Raw genomic sequence first — 17,269 nt, 5'->3', positions numbered from 1 at the left:
TGGAAATTTTTTAAGGATTAAAATGTCATTACTTTTTTAGTTAAACTTCTTCAAAATACCGAGTGTATCCCCAACAGTCATAATTTTTGGAAAATCTTTAAACACCCCCTCATAACCTTAAATTAGAAACTTTGATAAACTCTAAAATTCTTTCTAAACCTTTGTTAATCAAAGTTTTCCCAAACCAATTTTTATTGTTAAAACTCTTCTTTGGGGCAAAATATTTCAAGAAAAACTCTCTAACTTTCTTCCACTCTTTCATTTCAAAATTACTCTTGAAGAGAGTATATTTATTTTTGGGCATTTATTTTTACATGCTTGGTCTCACTTATTATTTATTTTTAAAATTTTTTTTGAGAGTATGGCTTTGGTTTCTCCTGGTTATTTCCTTAATAAATATTTTTGGGAGAAAGTTATTTATTGCAAAAATATTTTTCTTGAGCTTAAATTCTTAGAATCTCCAAATAATATTTATTTGTAAAAATATTTATAGGAGAACATAATACTCATTTTTTCATATATATTTTATTTGTGCAAATTTATTTGATAGCACTATTTCTCTACTGAGCATAAATCATATAATAAGGCAGTGCATATATTTGAACTTAAACGTGTACATCTTTGCTTGTATTTTCAGAAGCACTATTATGTACAAAAATGATTTTTATTGTACTAGTTGGGTTCAACTCGTGAATTGAATTGGGGAGTTTCAACCCCGTAAGTGAGACCGGTTCGGTTCAACCCGAAAATTGAACTGGGAAGGCTCGCTCTGTAAGGAGGGGTTGTAATAGCTTCTGCTGCACCCATTTAAGTGAGCAAGTTTAGTGGAATCCTTGGGGGGTATGCCCAAGGCGGGGACGTAGGCTGGTTTGGCTGAACCTCGATAACAAATATCATGTGTGTGTGTGTGTGTGTGTGTGTCTCTCTCTCTCTCTCTCTCTCTCTCTCTCTTTCTCTCTCTCTCTCTCTCTCTCTCTCTCTCTATCTCATTTACTTTCTGCACTTTAACTCCATATGTGTATACTTGTTTATTTACTGTTATAATTATTTGCATGCACACATTTGAGTTAAATGAGATATGCTACACGTGCATGTTCAAACATATAACTTTATTATTTTTCATACACGCTATAATACTAAATGAGATATGAACTGTGGTGAATTAGTGTAAATGTTTAAATTAGTCAAAATATTTTAAAACCCAATTCACCCCCTCTTGGGATCATACCAATTCCAGAACTTAGATTTTTAGGTTATATTTGTGCTTGAAGTTTGGAAAAGACCCAAAATAGTTCAAAATTGTAGAAAAATGCAAGAGGAGAAGCATGTTGGAGCTTTGTCGGTTGGGAAAAGGAGGTATGAAAATTTAAAATGATAGAACTTTTATATAAATAAAGGCTTAAAAATATTAGGAATATGTTAAATAAGGTCCTTAGGGTTGAAATAGATAAGAAAACATAGGAAAAAGGCTTGGGAAAATAAAAAATCTGACCATTGACATGGTTGTCGACAACGACGGCTCATGCTCAAAACAATTGTGTTTTTTAGGGGGATTTTATTGATTTTATTTATTAGAAAATATTCTTGAGGTCGTAAACATTCAAATTTATTTTAATTTTTCTAAATTTATTTTATTTATTTTTTATTTTTTATTTTATTTTGGCTATTTCTAGTGTTAAAAAAAAAAATACTTCCATGTAGGTTTTCTTCAAGTGTCTATTGGAAATTTTAGGGAGCCCAGTTTCAACCTTCAAAGATTTTTATTTTAAATTTTTAGACTTATCAAATATTTATATTAATTTTTCTTAATTTTAGCCTTTATAAAATAATAAAAAATTATACAAATTGAAATCCTATAAAAATACCAAAAATTTCCAAGGGTATTCCCACTCTATTTTTCAGGGTTTTCTAAGGGTTTTGAGTAATTTTGAGTCTTAAAGTTTGAAAAAAAAAAATCCTAAATATCGGGGTCTCCCGACTCTGTGTTTGTACACTCTCTTCAATACATGTGTTACGAGTGATTTATTTCGGTCAAAACCAATATGAATGATAACATGAGTGCCCATTTCGAAGTGTGTATTGATTGAAAATGTGTGCATGATGTTAATGCGGGTGTTATATTATCACATGATTTTCTTCGTTGTCAAATAATTGTACTTAATGTTGATAACATATATGTGGGTGTTATATTATGGCATGATTTGCTTCATTGTGAAATGACTATGGCTTGCTATCTTATATGATTATGCATTGAATGTTTTAATAACCCTAAAACTTAATTAATGAATCCAATGATGGATCTTGGAAGAACGCATTGTTATTCTTCATGTGGTTCTTGAGGTGAGTGAAGCCTTATAGCACTGACTGGTTACCCAATGATTGTAAGGTGGAACAATATTTAAGGGCATGGTAAAGAAATTCACTAAATACCTATTGTAATTATCGAGTTGTACAATGTCATACGAATGTGATTGTGTGTATTTGGTATTAATTTGAGATTGAATATGATGTGAGGTGTTTTCTGATTCATATGATAAAACCATTTTGGTCAATATTATAAAAATATAATTAATGAATCCAATGACAGATTCTCGAAGAACATTTTGTTCTTTTTCATGCAATTCTTGAGGTTAGGAAGCCTAACAACATTGATGGGTTGCCTAACGGTTGTGAAGTGGAGCAATATTTAAAACAAAGATAAAGTATTGAAAAAAATATTCAAAGACCCATCTTAATTAATGTTTGAACATCTTGAACTTATTGTGGTACCATTGAAAAGGATGAGTACGTAGGGAGAGCTTAACACCTTCCTCTTATATAACTAAACTCTTGAACACAACTTTTAAACATAGACTAGAAATTATTGGTGTTGGATATGTGGCTCATATATAGTGGAATGCATATGCCGGAAAAGCATGGTGAAGCAAGGAACAAGGAAGCTTGGCTGCGAGAAGAAACTGTCGATTGTTTGGTCGACGATATAAGCGATGGTTTGGTTTTGTTCGGCACAAATCATAGATTTTTAAAATGGGTGATTAGTAGATTGCGGGATTTGGAGGATTTTCCTCTAGAATTTGCGACATAAGTGTTTTAGATGTATTCTAAGTCTTCCGTGTGCACAAGGTTGATATAAAAACAATATTTGTAATCCTTGATGTGAGTTTTTGACAATTAATAGTAAAAATCAGTTGCTTGCTCTTGTGGACGTAGGCATATTTCCGAACGACGTAATTTCTTATGTCGTGTATTCTTATTGCATTATTTTATTCTCTTTGTGTTTGATTATTTCCATATATTCATTGTTGGTTTCTTGCATTGCTTGTTTCAGATTCAATTTGTGTTTTTTCGTTGCGCATTAGTATACTATCATTCTGCACAACAAATTGGTATCAGAACTAGGTTGTAATGATTGGGATTTCTTTTGCAAAGTTTGTTATTGGTGAGTTCAATGGAATGAGAAATTTCAGACTTTGGCAGGGGAGGGTTAAATATGTGTTGGTGTAGCAAGGTATGGCGAAGACACTATATGGAAAGAAGTCGGAAGACATGGATGACACGAGTTGGAAGGAGTTGGAAGCGAAGGTTGTTGCTATTATCAAACTTTGTCTAGCTGATGAAGTGATGTATCATGTCATGGATGAGGGATTTCCAGCAGCAGTTTGGTTGAAACAGGAGAGCCGGTATATCTCCAAGTCTTTGACGAAAAAGTTATATCTTAAATAGAAACTTTACGGGCTTAAGATGGCAGAGGGTTTAGATCTGATCAACATATCAATGTATTCAATCGGACCATCAGTGATATGAAGTAGGTTGATGTGAAGTTTGGATGAAGACAAAGCGTTGATGGTGTTAAATTCCCTACTTACCTAGTTTATGTACAAGAATCTACTTATGACTCTGACATAGTGGAAAGAAACCCTAGAGTTGGAAGATATCACTAGCACATTGTTGAGTTTCAATTAGAGGAAGATAGCTAGCAATGAGAGTTCACAAGGTAAAAGGCTCGTGGTGAAGGGGAACTAGGATCGTGGGAGGAGCAAGTTTTGGGGTGGATTGAATAACAATAGAGCTCGGTACAATTCCAGGAAGAGGAAGGACATGCGATGTTTTAAATGCAGTAAAAAAGGCACATAAAACCTGATTTTCTGGAGAGGAAGAAGGGGATTATCGAAAATAAAGAAGGTTCATCAAACAGAGCAAACATGGTGGTAGAAGGAGAATTTGGGAGTAGTGATAGTGATATGCTCTTGGTTTCATCAGGTTCAGGTGATCTCACGGATTCTTAGTTCTTAGACTAGGTGCGCTCTTATCATATGGTGCCCTATAAATACTAGTTCACCACTTACATATTGGTGAATTATGGTTTTGTTCTGATGAGAAATGATGATGAATGCAAATTTTTCTGAATGGGGAACATCAAAATCAAGATGTATGATAGTATGGTGGGGACATTATGTGTGACGACCTGCTTAATTATATATATATATATATATGTATATATATATATATATATATATATATATATATATTTTCCTTCTTAATGTAATATCATAAAACCAACATATCAAACCCAGTAGATCACAATCAACTTGAACCCGTGGGTACCAGGGAAACATAAGAAATACAGTACGAAAGCCTAAGAAGCAGGAAATATGAATCATAAACACCTCATAATATCATATACACAACACCATACATCACAATACCAGAGTTACTACATTCATTGTAATTATATTTACAACCCAAAAAGAGTCCTAGGGTCATTTAATACAAAATACATCTGACCCTACCAAAACACTTACCCTTCAAAAATGGCAAACCAGCTGTAACTACTTCAGCGAAGCTTTATCCGCTCTCCTATCTGGGGCTCCTGAAAAGTTCATATAATTCAGGGTGAGACACCTCTCAGTAAGGGAAATAAACTAATACTAGTGTGTGACAGCATGAGTATTTCCGTGTTATACATAAAATCATACATAAACATATTAGCATAACTATATGTACCATAACTGGGAAAATATATATACTCATGACATGGTAGAACATATTAGATTTTCATAAGCATAATTCATCTCATATAATAATAATAATAAAACAACCCTGGATGGTTAACTGGATGTTGTCATGTATTACCCCCACATGACTGGGTTGTGCGGCTCAAAGGCATGACTTGACAATGGTTAGCCGACCACTATCAAGTCAAAAGTACAGTCTATAAGTACGATGGGTCTGCCAGACCTGGTCCGTACACCAGGGGTGCCCACACTTCTTATAAACCACATCGACTATCCGTCCTCACGCTGCCCCGTACGACAGTGATAACATAATATCATGATGATCATGAACACATAGTTACGGTACCGAGCAAGTGCTAGCCTAAACCAAGCCAACCAAGTTCTAATAACATATAACATATTCCAAATTGTGATACATTATCATTCCATAATAATAATTGTCAATACAATATCATCATATCACATTTCATATATAGCATGAAAATCATCGGCCCGTACGCTGACATTTCATATTTTATCAATCACGACCTATACGCCATCAAATCATATTCATAGCTCAGCCTGTACGCCGAAAAATCATATCCAATACTTGGCCCGTACGCCGGCAAATCATATCCATAGCTCAGCCCGTACGCCAGCAAATCATAACCATAGTAAAATTCTATATCATTTAACATTTCCCAGAAAATAGTATTTTATCATAAATTCTACTCATGCCACGCAGAATGGGTTTCACATATATTTAGGACATATCGTCATTTACAACAGTATTTCCCAACCTAGTGTATATATAAATATATTTATTTTCTTGAAATCAAATGTTATAATATCATACATATATTTTCATAAAATAACTATCTTAGTTTATCCCTTTACCTGACTCTTGAAAAAGCCCCTAAAACAGTCAATCCAACACCCGCTAGGTTCCTCGTTCAACACCCTAGAAACAACATTTTTTAGAACAAAAATTCAGTATTTCTACGTGTACTACGTTTTCTACAACTGTATGGAAGCCTTACCCTGAATTCGGAATGAATTCCAAGCTCATCCCACAGATGATCCACTCCAACAGATATGCAGAGAACTTCCCCAGGAGTGTCGTGGTGGCTTTGGATCATCGATCCGGCGACAAACGGACCTAGAAATTAAGAGAGAAGGGTGGAGGGATGAAGGGAAGTGAGAGAGAGGGTTTGTGTGTCGGATTTCAGCCTAAAAAACGAAGTTTGGCCTATTTATACACTGGCCTTCGTCAATAAGCCACGTCACCTCGTCGACAAGGTCACGAAGACAATTCGTCGATGAACTCTCCTCTCGTTGATAAAATTCAGAATTTCCAAAATACCCTCTTGGTACTTTCTCATTGACGAAACACTCCCTCGTCAACGATACCCTTTTGTTCTCTCGTCGACGAATTCCTTGTGTTCGTAGATGAGGACCTGGTTAATTATTTCTTTTAATTCCCTTTTCCCTCCTTCTTCCATTTTAAAATAATATAATTATTTGGGTCACTACATTATGTGAGGTGAGGCACATACCAAAATTGAGAAAGAATTTGATCTTATTAGGCACTTTAGACTGTAGCAGGTTTAGTTACAAGTCTAAAAGCAGGATAATGAAGGTGAGAAAGGGGGTTCTATTTTTTATGAAGGTGTAGAGAGTACTAGGGAATATATACACACTGTTGGGTACTATAGTTGTAGGTTAAGTTGCAACTACAAAGTCTAAGTCGGATGATATGGTTTTGTGGCATATGCAGTTATGGCATATGGGTGAGTGTGGAATGAAGGATCTTCACAAGAGATATATGCTAAAGGGGGTCAAATCATGCAAGCTGGATATCTATAAGTACTTTGTGTTTAAGAAACAAAATATGCTCCAGTTCGTGGCAGCCACGCACAAGACGGAGGGAATCATAGATTACATTTATTTAGATGTTTGGGGACCGGTGAGGGTAACATCAATAGGTGGACATATGTACTATATAAGTTTCATTATTGATTACTCACAAAAGGTCTGGGTGTACTTCATGCGACACAAGTCAGAGACATTTGATAAGTTTAAATTGTGGAAAACTGAGGTGGAAAACCAGACTGGGAGAAAGAGTAAGGGCCTCAGGACAGACAATAGAACTGAGTACACAAATTTGAGCTTTAGAGAGTTTTGTAATCAGCATGGCATAAGGAGACATTTTACAGTATGTCGGACACCACAACAAATTGGTATGGCGAAGTGGATGAACCGAACCCTAGGTAAAGTAGCTCAGTGTCTTAGGTTGAATGTTGGGCTCGTTAAGAATTTTTGGGCCAAGGTGGTGAGATGACTTGTTTCTTGGTTAAAAGATCACCAAGGGCATCACAAGATGGGAAAGCTGCTGAGGAGGTGTGGACAGGTGACAAGGTAGATTACTCTGACTTGAGAGTATTTGGGTGTCTAGTTTATGCACACATTCCTAGTGAGGAGAGATCAAAGTTTGAGGTGAAGTCTAGACGATGTGTCTTTTTGGGATATCAGAAAGGTGTGAAAGGGTTCAAGTTGTGGGATCTAGTGGCAAACAAGGTGGTGATCGGTACAAACTGGTTTTCGATGAGAAAGCCATGTTGTGGCATACTCATGAAGAATAAGAGAAACATGTGCCAGAAAACTGTAGCAGAAACAAGCATGTTGTGAAAGTGGAGTTGGAGACTCAGGGCATGAATATAAGGAGGTCTTGCTTGAGAGATCAGCATGTAGTGTAGGGAGATCTAGCTTGGGAGAGTAGCAACATCACAATATAGTTGTAAACAGACCCCAGACGCATCGTCAGGCCATTGCCCAAATACAATTTTGATGATCTGGTGTTCTATGCACTTATCACTAGTAGCAGGGATCCTACTACTTTTCAAGAGGCAATGCATAGCTAGGAGAAAGGTAATTGGATGGGAACTATTGTGGAGGATATGAAATCATTGCACAAGAACTAGACGTGGGACTTGGTGGAGCTTCTAGCTGAGAAGAGGACGATAGGATGCAAGTGGGTATACATGAATAAAGAAGCAATTTTAGAGAAAGAAAGGGAAAAGTTCAAGGCCTGGCTAGTAGAAAAGGGATACTCATAGAGGAAAGGAGAAGATTATGATGAGATCTTCTCCCCTGTGGTTAGGTACACTTCCATTAGGGTAGTGTTGGGAATGGTGGCGCAATACGATATGTATCCGGAGCAGATAAATGTAAAGACAATGTTCCTCCATGGTGATTTGGAGGAGCTAATTTACATGACACGACCATAATGGTTTTTATAACCTGGACAGAAGCACTTGGTTTGTAAATTGAAGAAGTCACTTTATGGGCCAAATGTGATACCCTGTGGAAGAAAGGCTTAAAATGGATTGATGTTACTACCCATATCAATAAGGGGCACCTTTCATTTTAGGAGTCTTCCTATAAGAACTCCATGGATAAGCGTGCTTGGCTTGGAGTAATATTGGGATGTGTGACCTTCTAGGAAGTTTTCTCAGAAAGAATGTGAGTGAGGACAAAACACACTGAAAATGATATGTGTTGGTCTATAGGGCCAGTCATTAGTCTAATAAGGCTCGTCCACCTATTTTCTAGTATAGGTGGAGGAGGAGAGACACAGTGCTCCCTGGAAAACCCAGGTTGGGGCTTTACAAAATGGTTTTAGAATAATTACCCAACTGGAAGTGTGATGAGATTCACATTGCCTTGGTTTGGAAATGTAAGTTTGCAACGAGGACATTACATTTTGTAAGTGGGGGAGAATGTGATACCTTGTGAAAGAAAGGCTTAAAATGGATTGATGTTACTACCCATATCAATAAAGTGCACCATTCTTTTCGGGAGTCTTCTCATAAGAACTCCACGGTTAAGCGTGCTTGGCTTGGAGTAATCTTGGGATGGGTGACCTTCTGGGATGTTTTCTCAGGAAGTGTGTGAGTGAGGACAAAACACACTAAAAATAACATGTGTTAGTCTGTGGGGCCAGTTATTAGTTCGATAAGGCCCGCCCCCTGTTGTCTGGTCCAGGTGGAGGAGGAGAGACACAGTACTCCCTGGCAAACCCAGGTTGGGGCGTTACACTGAAGCAGTCTTTGAAGTAGTGGTACAAATAGTTAAATGCTTATATGATCCATATTGGGTACAGGAGGTGTGAGTACGATTGTTGCATTTATGTGAGGAGTCTTGAGGATTGTTTATATACATATATATATATATATATATGTTGCTTTATGTCGACAACATGTTGGTTGCTGCAAAGGATATAACTGAGGTGAATCAGTTGAATAGTCTGTTAAGTAAAGAGTTTGACATGAAAAACTTGAGTGTGGCCAAAAGAATATTCGGGGATGGAGATTCACAGGGATAGAGCTACAGGGAGATTGTGGTTATCTCAAGGAGGCTATATGAAGAAGGTGTTGGAGATGTTTAACATGGCTAATGCTAAATTGGTGAGTACACTGTTAGTGAGTCATTTTAGGCTGTCTACCATCTAGTGCCCAAAGATGGACGATGAGGCTCATGACATGTTGAAAACCCCCTATGACAGTGTAGTGGGATATTTGATGTATGCCATGGTATGTACAAGGCTAGACCTGGCACAAGCTGTCAGTGTGGTGAGCAAGTTCTTCTTGAATCTAGGTCAACAACATTGTGATGCAGTCAAGTGGATTCTTAGGTGCTTGAGGGGTACAACCAGATATGGCATTATGTTCATCAGAAAACAGAGTGATATATCAATGGTAGGGTATGTGGATGCTAACTATGCAGGAGACTTGGATGACAAGAAGTCTACCACAGGGTACGTATTCACCCTTGTGGGAGGACTTATTTGTTAGAGGTCTATGATGCAGTCGCTCATTACTTTATCTACTACTAAATCGGAGTACATAGTAGTGGCTGAGGCTGCCAAGGAAATGTTGTGGCTTATAAGATTGGTCAAGGAGCTAGGTATCCAATAAATTGAAGCTCGATTGCAGTGTGATAGTTAGAATGACATCTATTTGGCGAAGAATCAGGTGTATCATGTGAGGAAAAAGCACATTAATGTGCGGTTTCATAGGATCAGGGAACTGATTGCTTCAATTGAATTTCTATTTGAGAAGGTTCACACGTCTGAGAATGTGACTAATATGTTGACAAAGTCTGTCACAACGGATAAGTTCAAGCATTGCTTGAACTTGATCAACGTCTCCAAGTGCTAGACGGGGGGTGGTCCCAATCTACTATCTCAAGTGTAATGCTTTCATATTTCTCCTAAGTTGTGAATATTTGCCAAGGTAGATATTGTTGGATATGTGACTCATATTGAGTGGAATGCATACAGTGGAAAAGCATGGTGAAGTAAAGAACAAGGAAGCTAGGTTGTAATAAGAAATTGACAATTGTTTAGTCAACGGTATGAGTGATGGTTCAGTCTCAGAAGATAACCGTTGATAATTTCAGGGAAACCATGTTTAAGCATTGCTTGGACTTGATCTATGTCTCCAAGTGCTAGATGGGAGATGTCCCAATCTATGGTCCCAAGTGGAGCAGTGGGTTATGCTTTCTTATTTCTCATAAGTTGTGAATATTAGCCAAAGTGGAGATTGTTGGATATATGGCTCATATTGAGGGGAATGAATACGTCGGCAAAGCATGGTGAAGTAAAGAACAAGGAAACTATACTGTAGGAAGAAATCATTGACTGTTTAGTCGATGCTATGAGTGACGATTTGGTCTTTGAAGATGACCATCAATGGTTTAAGTCTGTAGGGGAACAACTCTCGGTATTAAACCGTCAATGGTTTGCTGAAACTATCGACGATTTCGTTCAGTGTAGATCACAGATTTTTGAATTGGAAGATTAGTAGATTAAGGAATTTAGATGATTTCCTCCGTAATTTGCTACAGAAGTGTTTTAGATGTATTTTAAGTTATTTGTGCACATGGGGTTGATATATAAACTGTATTTGTAACCCTTGATGTGAGTTTTTGACAATTGATAATGAAAATTAGCCGCTTACTCCCATGAATGTAGGCTTTTTCCAAACCACGTAATTTCTTATGTCATGTGTTCTTGTTGCATTATTTTATTCTCTTTGTGATTGGTTGTTTCCATATATTCAATATTGGTTGCTTGCATTCCTTGTTCTAGATTCAATTTGTGTTTTTCCATTGTGCATTGGTATACTGCCACTCTATACAACAATTGTAAAGACTTGAGGAATAATGGTATTTTAAATAATAAAGAAAAGAAAGGAAAATGGAAACAGAAACAAAAGGAGGCAACAGACTTCATTGACGAACATAGGGGATTTGTCAACGAGGATAAGATATGGTCTCGTCAACGAGGGTATGTTTCGTCGACGAGAAGATACTGAGAGGACTTTTTGGGCGACTTTGAATTTCATCGAGGAAGGGGAGAGTTCGTCGATGAATTGCCTATTGACCTCTTCGATGAGGTGACGTGGCTCATAGAAGAAGCCCCTAATATAAATAGTGTGAAACTCAGTTTTAAAGTAGAAGAAAATCAGAAATCACTCCCTCTCTCTCTCTCTCTCTCTCTCTCTCTCTCTCTCTCTCTCTCTCTCTTTCTCTCTCCCTATGGTTTCTCTCTCATCTGTCTTCGATTTCGGCTCCATCATTCACCAGATCAACAATCTGAGGCCACCACGATGCTTTCGGGAAAGTTCTTTCCAAATTTTCCAGAGCGGATCGTTGGTGGAAGCGAGTTGAAATTCATCCCTGGGTTGAGGTAAGGCTTTTTATGCCAAATTTGATATTTTCGCAGTTATAGGAAATGATACTTACGTGAAAATACTGAAATTTAGTTCTGTGAGTTATTGGTTTCAGGGTGTTGCTCGGGGAACCCTGCGGGTGCAAAACGAGTAGGTTTTTAAAGGATTTTCTTTTTAGTACTGAGTAAGAGAATAAACAAAAGCAGTTATTTTCAACGCGTATTATTATTATTATTATTATTATTATTATTATTATTATTATTATTATTATTATTTATTAGTAAATTAATTTTCAGGGAAGCATGTATTATATTTGAATATTATTAATAAAATACATATTTGGGAAAATACTACTGTTATACAAGAAATGTAATTTTAGAATGAAATGTATGAATTTACTCAACTATGTGTGGCATGAATATTATTTTTCATGAAAAGTATTATGATATGGTAATTTTATGAGTAAAGCATTTTTTCAGGAATATTAAATAATACAGTACATAATGATGTTGAAAATACATGAAAATTGATTTATTTTTCAGGATTATATGTACAAGTTGTTCGGCGCAAGGCCGTTTTTATGAAATGTTCAGCGCGGGGCCGTATTTATGAAATGTTTGGCGTGAGGCCGTATTTATGAAATTATAGAAAATGCTATCAATCTATTTATGTTAAATGCTATATTATCATGTATTATATGTTATCAGAACTCGGATGTTAGTTTAGTTCAATTTTAGGAGCACGGTACTGTAGCTATATAGATTAGATATCTATGTTCAAATTTGTGCTAACCACCCCACGAGGAGATGAGAGATGGATAGTCGATGTAGATTTTAGTATAGAGTTGTAGACGTCCATCTGGAAGTCCGGACCAGGGTGTGGCGGGCCCATCGTACTTACAGATATTTTTGACTCAGTAGTGGTCGACCAGCCATTGTCGAGTCCCGCACTTCGGGTTGCACAACCCATCACAGGGGCTAATACATGACATCAGCTAGCTATTCATCTTGGGTATGTTTTCAGTATTATTAGCTTTACCAGACAGTTATGATTAGTATGATTTATTAAAAATATAAAAGTATATGTTTTTTCAGTTATTAAATGATGAATGTTTTCTAGTATGAAGATTGTACTGTATATCTATATTATCATGAAGTATTCATGTTGTCACACAGTTGTATTTTGTTTATTTCCCCTTACTAAGAAATGTCTCATCCTCGAACATTAAATGATTTTTAGGGAACCCAGAAATACTGGCGGATCGAGGCCGTTGTTGAGATAAAGTGGTATTACCCCGTTAGGAGGGTAAGTTTTGATCTAGGGGCAGGAAATTCATGTTTTGTAGGTCCCTAGATATGAGTATATTTTTGGTTTTTTTTTTTTTTTTTTTTTTTGAGATTGTATGTAAATACAGTGTTTTGGGATTATAGTTAACTCTGGTATTATGTATTGTGTGGTAATAAGGTTGATGGTTTACATTTACTGCTACTGAGGTTCCGCTGTGAATGACAAGTGTCCCAGCTACCCACGGGTTCGCAATGATAATTTTATTTATTATGTTTTATTATATATTAAGATAAGCAGGTCGTTACAGTTTGGTATCAGAGCCTAGGTGTAACGACCTGCTTAATTTCCAAGTTTTTTTTTTTTTATATACTATAATAATATACATGCTCTGATACCATACTAGGGTAAACCCAATCATTAACCTAATAGCAAGAAGCAAAAATCACATAGACATAACCATATGTAAATATACACATAATACTAATACCATACAATACAATACCAGAGTTCTACATGTTTCCCAAAAATACCCTAAACTATGCTGGAATATACAAAAATCCTCCACAATACTCACTTCACTGACAGGGCACTACAGAAGCCCCTCTATCTGTGAGTCTGGTCTGCTCGCCTACCTGGATCACCTGAAAAATGATTCAACAGTGGGATGAGCCAACGCTCAGTAAGAAGAAATATGTTATTACTAGTGTGTGGCAAATGAGCTGCAATATTATGAAAGTCTATTTTCATATATTCATGTATGACTGAAAATGAAAGTACAGTACAAGCAATAAAATACCCCACCCTTTCCAGGTTGCTTAACATAACAGTATTGTAGATTACTATTCAAAATAATTCTAGTGTACATAAGTATGTCCCCTGTTTCTATAAACCTGTAAATATGTAATAGTAACTGAGAATTTTCCCTATAGATAATCGTGTGTCAGGATTTAACCCCTCATGACAATGTTGTGTGGCCCGTAGGTGAGATTTACCCTGGCTGGCCAACCAGGAATAAATTATTATACTCCATCGGTCTGATCTGCCCACCTCAACCCATATTTGATGGGGAGCTTGTCCACATCAAGGGTCTAGGTGATCGACCTACTACCACGTATTAACTAAATAGGTGGTTGCACTCATAACATAACATAACATAATATCTGTAGCAACGGTACCATGCTCTGCCGTATGGTCCAACAGGGTCTGGTACTATATAGGATATCTCTATATACAACTATCTGGTTTACCATGATTTTGAAATAACCGTAATAACCATGATATTGCATAAACTGTACTATAATTCATATATCGTAATACTGAGATCTGTATAATTATAACACTAAAGCTGCATAATCATAATACTGAAATTCGTATAATCATGGTACTGATATATCTGTATAATCATGGTACTAAAATTTGTATAATCATAGTACTAAAATTCGTAAAATCATGAATACTGAAATTCATAAAAATCATGGCACTGAAATTCATAATTCATATCTCCATACTATATTCATATTCTCAAGCCACACTATACTTTAATACATAATTTTCATAATTTAATAAACCGTATAATATTTCAAAATTTCCTAGCATAGCATATTTCTCTTACTTGTTTACTGAAAAGCCCCTATGGTACACTAGTCTAACACCCGCAGGACCTCCTACATAACACCCTGTAAACAACATTTTCTAGAACAAAATCTCAATATTTTTGTGCCTACATCATTTCCTATGACTGCCAAAAAGCCAAAAACTGAATAAAAGGTCTTACCCTGAATTTGGGATGAAATTCAACTCGATTCCACCAACAATCCGTCCTAACAAACTTGAAGAGAACTTCTCCAGGAGCGTCATGGTGGCTTCAGATCTTCGATCCTGCGAGGAATAGGCCCAGAAATGAAGAGAGAAGTGAGAGAGGGACGTAGAGAGAGAGAGAGAGAGAGAGAGAGAGAGAGGAGAGAGAGAGCGGTGTGAAAAATGGATAAAAATATGATTTTTAGCTATTTATAGGGCCAGATTCATCGACGAGTCCTTCATTATACTCATTGACGAAACCTTGTATTCGTCGATGAAATTTAGAGCAGCCCATTCTTCGCTCGGAAGTTTCTCATCGACGAAACCCTGTATTCGTTGATGAATTTCCTTATGCGCTCGTAGACGAAGCCCTATATTCATCGATGAATCTTGGCAATTTCGTTAAAATTATTATTATTATTATTATTATTATCTCCAAAATGTGATGTCGTTAACGAACGTGGAAAGTCTACTGCCTCCTTCTATTCCTGTTTCCATTTTCCTCCGACTTTATTATTAAAATAATATTATTCTTCGGGTCACTACATTCTCTCCTCATAAAATTTCGTCCTCGAAATTTACTGTTCATATAATTCATCATCCCTTATAAGAAAAGGGTCTACTTATTTTATTACCTACCCTCACTTATGGTGGAGAAATACTGTGGTTACATGCGTAGTTCTGTGAGATTACAACCATAAAAGAAAATTTCCCCCAAAACTAAAAAACTACCTAACCTATACCCTACATTACAATTACACTGAACTCAACAAAATAAAATTACTATCTTAGCATATACATCAATACTATAATTCATCAAATAAATGGGGATATTTCCGTCTAATTTCATCTTCAAGCTCCCATGAGGCTTCTTCAATCACGTGGTTTCTCCATAGAACTTTCACTAGTGGTATCCTTTCGCTACATAATTCTTGTTCTTTTCTATCTAAAATCTGTACTGGAGCTTCTTCATATACTAAAGCCTCACCGACTTCTAGTTCTGCATGGTTGATGACATGGGAAGGATTTGGGACATATTTCCTTAACATAGAAACATGAAATACGTCATGAAATCGAAATAAAGATGGCGGTAAAGCTAGCTGATAGGCTACTGACCCAATCTTCTCAAGTATCTCAAATAGGCCAATGAAACCTAGGGCTCAACTTACCCTTCTTCCCAAATCTCAATATCCACTTCAGTGGAGTTATTATCAGAAATACATGATGACCCACTTCAAATTCTAGTTCTTGGCGGTGAGTATTCGCGTAGCTTTCTTGCCGGCTCTGTGCTGCATTGATCCTATCTCGAATAAGTCAGACTTTATCACACGCTTGCTGAATTATCTCTAGACCTAAAACTCGCTTTTCGCCTACTTCATCCGAGAAAAGAGGAGATCGGCATCTCCTACCATATAATTCCTCGTAAGGTGCCATGCCGATGCTAGTCTGATAACTGTTATTATAAGCAAATTCAATTAGCAGCAAAAACTGAATCCAGCTACCTCCAAAGTCTAACACACAAGCACGAAGCATATCTTCTAATACCTAGATTGTTCTCTCAGTCTGACCATTGGTTTGAGGGTGGAAAGCTGTGCTGAATGCTAGCTGAGTCCCTAGTGCCTCCTGTAAACTCCCCAAGAACCGTGATGTAAAACGTCTATCACGGTCCGAGACTATAGATACCGGCACTCCATGGGATCGGATAATCTCCTGTATATATATCTCTGCTAACTGATTCATAGGGTAGCTGACTTTAATAGGAAGAAAATGCGCTGTCTTTGTCAACCTATCAACTATCACCCAAATGGCATTTTAACCATGCAACGCTGGCGGCAGCCCAGTAACAAAATCCATGGATACATGGTCCCACTTCCACTCGGAAATGAATAATGGTTGCAACTGACCAGCCGACCTCTAGTGCTTAGCTTTAACCTACTAGCATGTCAAACATTGCCACACAAATTTTGCTATCTCCCTCTTCATGCCACTCCACCAGAAATAATGTCGTAGATCCCTATACATTTTCATACTGCCAAAATGAACAGTGTATAGAGATCTATGTGCCTCCTCTAAAATCATCCTCCTGATGCTGTGCTCTATAGGCACACACAATTTGGTGCGAAATCTCAAAGCCCTATCATCATAAATACTGAATTCTTCCCCCTGACCATCCTGTATTCTGGCTATAACTTCCATTAACTCTGGGTCATCTCTCTGAGCAGATTTAATTTTTTCATACAATGTAGGTTGTACAACCAAACTGGCAATAAGCGCCTGTGGATCATCCTTCACTAGCTCCACACCAAGTCTTTCCAAGTCCATATGAATTAGATGTAACGACCTGCTTAATAAACTAATTTTTTTTTTTTACTCTACATACTCTAATACCATACTGGGGATAAACCCATTCATTAACCTAAACAGCAAGAAGTAGAAACTGAATAAACATATTCATAT

The sequence above is a fragment of the Malania oleifera genome, chromosome 7, assembly GCF_029873635.1.
Source record: "Malania oleifera isolate guangnan ecotype guangnan chromosome 7, ASM2987363v1, whole genome shotgun sequence".
NCBI lineage: Eukaryota > Viridiplantae > Streptophyta > Magnoliopsida > Santalales > Ximeniaceae > Malania > Malania oleifera.
Note: the sequence above shows the minus strand (reverse complement) of the source record.